Consider the following 6,280-nt stretch of genomic DNA (forward strand, 5'->3'; position numbering starts at 1 on the left):
CGCTTTCGAACCCAAGTTTACACTTAACGTTAACACTACTAACGTCCTAACTAACCTCCCATCATGCCTAACTCACATTCTTTCTGCAAGCAAAGCTGAGCTCACTAAAGACTGTAACTGCTTCAACTAAAGATCAAGGGCCCATATCCAAGACTTGAAGAGCTAACTAGAAGATCAGAAGAGTAGTATATAGAGGGATAGTTTTGAATTAAAAAGGGATCTGGAACTTGAGAACTACACTTTGTATATTTTACTTTCTCTGCAACTTCTAGTTTAATTGGAGAATGCACTCTTCTCTATCATCTTCCATTTCCAGAGCTATGAACAACTAAACCCCTTTTCATTGGGTTAGGGAGCTCTATTGTAATTTGATGGATCAATTATAGTTTTCATTCTTCTTCTTCTTTCTTTTCTCATAATTTTACTAGAAAGCTTTCGATCTTAATCCAATTGGTTAGTTGTCTTGGAAAAGAAAATCTCCATAATTGGATCTCCTCTGAGCCTTGGAAAAGGGACGAGGAGATCATGCTAGAATTGCTTTCTCATGTTGGACCAAATTGGGGTTTGGATGGATATAGTGACATATAATCCTACCAATACTTTGATTTGGAAATACATGTGGTATAATCAGTGACCATACTTCATATCTTCTCATGAGCAATTAAATCAAGGAATTGGGCAATTTTTCAAGCTTAGAGAGATTGGGTTGCCAAGGAATTGGAATCCAATCACTTAAGATTGCCAAGGAGATCAATGAATGCATTGATTGAGGAAGAGATGAGAATGAACTTGATCCAGAGAATGCAACATCTCCTAAGCCCAATGAATCCCCCATTTCTGATCTTACCCATTCTCTTTACCTTCTGTTATTTACTTTTATGCTCATCTCCCCAAATCCCCATTTAAGATTCTGCAATTTACTTTCTACAAATTTACATTCCGCCATTTATTTCCAGCATTTACATTTTCTGTTATTTACTTTCCTGCCATTTAATTGTCTGCAATCTCTCAACTCAATTTCTGCTTAGCCCAACTAGAACATTCCTCTAATTAAAGTTGCTTGACCAATCAATCCCTGTGGGATTTGACCTTACTCTATTGTAAGTTTTTACTTGATGACAATTCGGTATACTTGCCGAAAGAAAAATTGTTGAGAAACAAGTTTCCCTACATCAAGTTTATGGCGCCGTTACCGGGGATTGATTTTGTATCGACAATGATTAAGTTGGAGGACAACTAGATTGAGCAATTTTTTTTTGTTTTGTTTAATTCCATCTGAGTGATTTACTTTCAGTTTTAGCTATTTTCTTCCCTTTTTCCCTTGCCCGTTTGTTGTGTTTTTTTAGTTGTTTACAACTTAGTTCACTAACCCACTAACTGTTTGATATATTGCACCACTCACACTAACAGCCATTCTAACAAGAGTAATTTCTTCATTCATCTTCTTTCTTGCCTTTTTGCTTTGTTGGTTGTATGACAGGTAGAAGAAGCGGGGCTTCAACTTCCTTTAATTATGAACCTGAGAGGACCTTCCTTAGATTAAGGAGGGAAGCAAGAGGGAAGAGAGTTGTTGGTGCTGAGGAAGAGGAAGAGTATTTTGAAACAAACATGGAGGAGAATATGGAGAATCACCATGAAGAAGAAGCTCACAACCATGCCAGAGAAGGCCCAGTAAATCATGCTAGGCAAGAGAGAAGAGTTCTAGGCTCCTATATCAATCCAAACCCAGGAAATTATGGAAGTAGCATCCAAAAGCCACCCATACATGCCAATAACTTTGAACTAAAGCCCCGGCTCATCACCCTCGTTCAGAACAACTGTGCATTCGGAGGAGGTGCCCAAGAAGACCCCAATCAACATCTAACCACCTTCCTAAGGATATGTGATACTGTGAAGTCTAATGGTATTCATCCTGACACTTATAGACTGCTTCTGTTCCCCTTCTCACTCATGGATAAAGCATCTAAATGGCTGGAATCCTTCCTGAAGGAGAGCTTAACAACGTGGGAAGATGGGATAAACAAATTCTTGGCGAGATTCTACCCTCCTCAAAGAATCAATAGGTTGAGAACTGAGGTACAAACCTTCAAGCAACAAGATGGTGAAACTCTCTATGAAGCATGGGAGAGGTTTAAGGACTTAACAAGAAGGCGCCCGCCAGACATGTTCAATGAATGGGTGCAACTACACATTTTCTATGAGGGTCTATCTTATGAATCAAAGAAGGCAGTAGACCACTCATCCGAGGGATCTCTAAACAAGAAGAAGACCATTGAAGAAGCCATACATGTCATCGAGACTGTAGCTGAGAATGACTACTTCTATGCTTCTGAAAGGAGCAACACTCGAGGAGTGATAGAGCTGAACAACATGGACGCTCTGCTGGCTCAAAACAAGATGATCACCAAGTAGCTGGCCGACCTTACCAAGAAGATGGAAAGAAATCAAGTTGCAGCAATCACCACCTCATCAGCAGCTCAAGAAGGAGTAAATACAGAGGAAGAGGGTGACCAGGAACAAGCCAACTATATTAGGAACTCACCTAGGCAAACCCATGATCCATACTCCAAAACTTATAATCCTAGTTGGAAGAACCACCTAAACTTTGGGTGGAGAAATCAACAAGATCAAGGCTGGTGCACGAATTGTGAATCACACTTTTCACAATTCGTACCACTAACCAGCAAGTGCACTGGGTCGTCCAAGTAATACCTTACGTGAGTAAGGGTCGAATCCCACGGAGATTGTTAGTTTGAAGCAATCTCTGGTTATCTTGTAAATCTCAGTTAGGAGGCCAATTATAATTATTAGTTGACTTGCAAATGAACAAGGGAACATAAAATAAATACTTGGTATGCAGTAATGGAGAATATGTTGGAGTTTTGGAGATGCTTTGTCTTCTGAATCTCTGCTTTCTCCCTGTCTTCTTCTTCACACACGCAAGGCTCCTTCCATGGCAAGCTGTATGTAAGGTGTCACCGTTGTCAATGGCTACTTCCCGTCCTCTCAGTGAAAATGGTCCAAATGCTCTGTCACAACACGGCTAATCATCTGTTGGTTCTCAATCATGTCGGAAAAGAATTCCTTGATTCTTTTGCGTCTGTCACTACGCCCAACAATCGCGAGTTTGAAGCTCGTCACAGCCATTCAATCCTTGAATCCTACTCGGAATACCACAGACAAGGTTTAGACTTTCCGGATTCTCATGAATGCCGCCATCAATTCTAGCTTATACCACGAAGATTCTGATTAAGAAATCTAAGAGATACTCATTCAATCTGATGTAGAACGGAGGTGGTTATCAGGCACACGTTCATGGATTGAGGAAGGTGATGAGTGTCACAGATCATCACCTTCTTCAGAGTGAAGCGCGAATGAACATCTTAGATAGGAACAAGCGTGTTTGAATGGAAAACAGAGATAATTGCATTAATTCATCAAGACGCTGCAGAGCTCCTCACCCACAACAATGGAGTTTAGAGACTCATGCCGTCAAAGATTACAAAGTTCAGATCTAAAAATGTCATGAGATACAAAATAAATCTCTAAAAGTTGTTTAAATACTAAACTAGTAACCTAGGTTTACAGAAAATGAGTAAACTATGATAGATAGCGCAGAAAACCACTTCTGGGGCCCACTTGGTGTGTGCTGGGGCTGAGACTTAAGCCTCTCACGTGCCTGGGCTGTTTTGGGCGTTCAACGCCAAGTTGTAACCTGTTTCTAGCGTTGAACTCCAACTTGTAACTTGTTTCTGGCGCTGGACACCAGACTACAACATGGAACTGGCGTTGAACGCCATTTTACGTCATCTATCCTTGAGCAAAGTATGGACTATTATATATTGCTGGAAAGCCCTGGATGTCTACCTTCCAACGCAATTGAGATTGCGCTATTTGGAGTTCTGTAGCTCCAGAAAATCCACTTTGAGTACAGGGAGGTCAGAATCCAACAGCATTAGCAGTCCTTTTTCAGCCTGAATCAGATTTTTGCTCAGCTCCCTCAATTTCAGCCAGAAAATACCTGAAATCATAGAAAAACATACAAACTCATAGTAAAGTCCAGAAATGTAATTTTTAATTAAAAACTAATAAAAATATACTAAAAACCAACTAAATAATACTAAAAACTAAGTAAAAACAATGCCAAAAAGCGTATAAATTATCCGCTCATCAAAGGCCAAGATCAGAGATGTCACAACCCCAACAACAATGCAACTCACCAATATTCCACACAGAGATCATATCAACACCCATACAACAATGCCTCTCAACATCCATATCAAAACCAAAATGGCCCTTCTCACCCCTCCAACCTCAACCCACCATCACTATCCGAAGATAGGCTCTCCAGAATTAAGACTCTACTTGAAGGTATATGCAAGGAATTCCAAGATAACAGAATGTTAAAGGATGAAGTGCGAGCTAATATTAAAAACCAGGGAGATACCATCAAGAGGATGGAGTCTCAAGTGGGATATCTCTCTCAGCAGATTCCCAAGCCTACTGATAGCTTCCCAAGTGACACGGAGAAAAACCCGAGAGGTGAAGCAAGGAAAGTAAGATGGGAAGAATGCAAGATGGTCACTATAAGTGATGAGGTCAGTGTGGAAGAACCGAACAAACCATTAGAACACTCTCAAGATATTTCAGTAGAGAAGCAAGAAGAGAGTGACCAAGAAACCAAACCCACACAGAAGGAGGAGTTAAAGGAGAAGAAAATTCTGAACCCATATGCACCTTTTCCCCAAAGACTCAAGGGGGTGTAGAAAGGAAAGTGTACTCAAAGTTCCTTGACATGTTTGCATCTCTCCATGTAAATATACCATTCATCAAGGCTCTCCAACAAATGCCCTCATACATTAAGTGTATGAAAGAGCTGCTAACCAAGAAAAATTCACTAAAGGGAGGGCAAACAATATTGATGAATAAGGAGTGCAGTGCTCTCATTCAAACAGAGTTGCCTACAAAAAGGAAGGATCCAGGGAGTTTTCACATCCTTTGTGCTATAGGAGAAACAGTGATTGATAAGGGACTCTGTGACCTGGGAGCAAGCATCAACTTAATGCATTTGTCCCTCATGAAGAAGCTTCAAATCAATGAGCTAACGCCCACGGATGTAATCATCAAGTTGGCTGACAAAACTCAAAAACAAGCCATAGGAGTGGTTGAGAACGTGCTGGTGAAGGTTAAGAACTACTTCCTTCCCACAGACTTTGTTATCTTGGAGATGGAAGAGAGTCACCTCCATCCGATCATATTGAGAAGACCATTCCTAGCCACAGCCAGAGCACTTATATATGTGGAGCGAGGAGAGCTAATACTGAGGATACATGATGAACAACTTACCTTCAATGTCTTCAGACCCTCACAAGAAGCAGATCAAGAAAACAAGGAATCAAGGGAGGATCACAATAAGGCAATGGTGGAAGAAACAAGCACTGAAGTATAAACAATACACCTGGGAATCCCTTTGATTGACAAACAATGCAGTCAAAAGGCACAATAGCTAAAGGAAACCCAAGAGGAGCTAAACCCACCAGAGTCATATGAGACCAGCAACAAAATTTCCCTGGAAAAAGAGGCCACGAGGAGCAAGATAGCATTAAAAGAGACAAAGAAAAAGGCGCCAAGGGGATGGAGGAACAAGAAAATCCCTACAGAGGATTTCTCTTCAGGGCATAAAGTAATCTCTGCTCATTTCCCAGCTATTCCACCTCATCTCCCTACCATTCCATTTCAGCTGCCTAAAATTTACACCATCAGCAGAATTCTCTCCTTGGAACATGTGGAGATTCTTAATAAAGCCAACGGAGATAGATTCACTGCGAGAGGGGAAGATTTAAGGCATTACCAACCACCCTGACTAAGGCTAAACGTCAAGCTAATGACGCTAAAGAAGCGCTTCATGGGAGGCAACCCATGTTTTATTTTTTTTAGGATGATTAAAGTAGTTAATAAAGTAAGGTTCATGAATTCCAAATCAACTTTGACAAACATTTAGATGAACCTTTGTATGCAACATATAGTGAACAACAAGTTTGGTGTTCAAGGCACACTAAGAGGACATAAACACAATTCATAAAGTGTTGATCTTAGAGCCTTACTCAACTCTTTTTACACTACATGGTCACAAACTAAGTTTGGTGTCACCAATGTTGCATACATGAACACTAAATAAGTCAGTTGGTTTGCGTTCATGGATAGCATTTAGATGTTTAAAAACAAAAATCTAAAAAGTAGCCAATCCACTCTTTAACTTTTGCCACCAAAAAATTCAATG

At 40.4% G+C, this 6,280-nt stretch overlaps 1 non-coding gene across 1 annotated transcript; it reads right to left on the reverse strand.

The window, feature by feature from the left end:
* Nucleotides 1-2,061: 2,061 nt before the first annotated feature.
* Nucleotides 2,062-2,165, reverse strand: LOC112725428 (small nucleolar RNA R71). The gene has a single exon (XR_003164538.1). It is a non-coding gene; the product is annotated as a small nucleolar RNA R71 (small nucleolar RNA).
* Between the last annotated feature and the right edge of the window lie 4,115 nt (nt 2,166-6,280).

Source organism: Arachis hypogaea, chromosome 11 (assembly GCF_003086295.3).
Source record: "Arachis hypogaea cultivar Tifrunner chromosome 11, arahy.Tifrunner.gnm2.J5K5, whole genome shotgun sequence".
Lineage (NCBI taxonomy): Eukaryota > Viridiplantae > Streptophyta > Magnoliopsida > Fabales > Fabaceae > Arachis > Arachis hypogaea.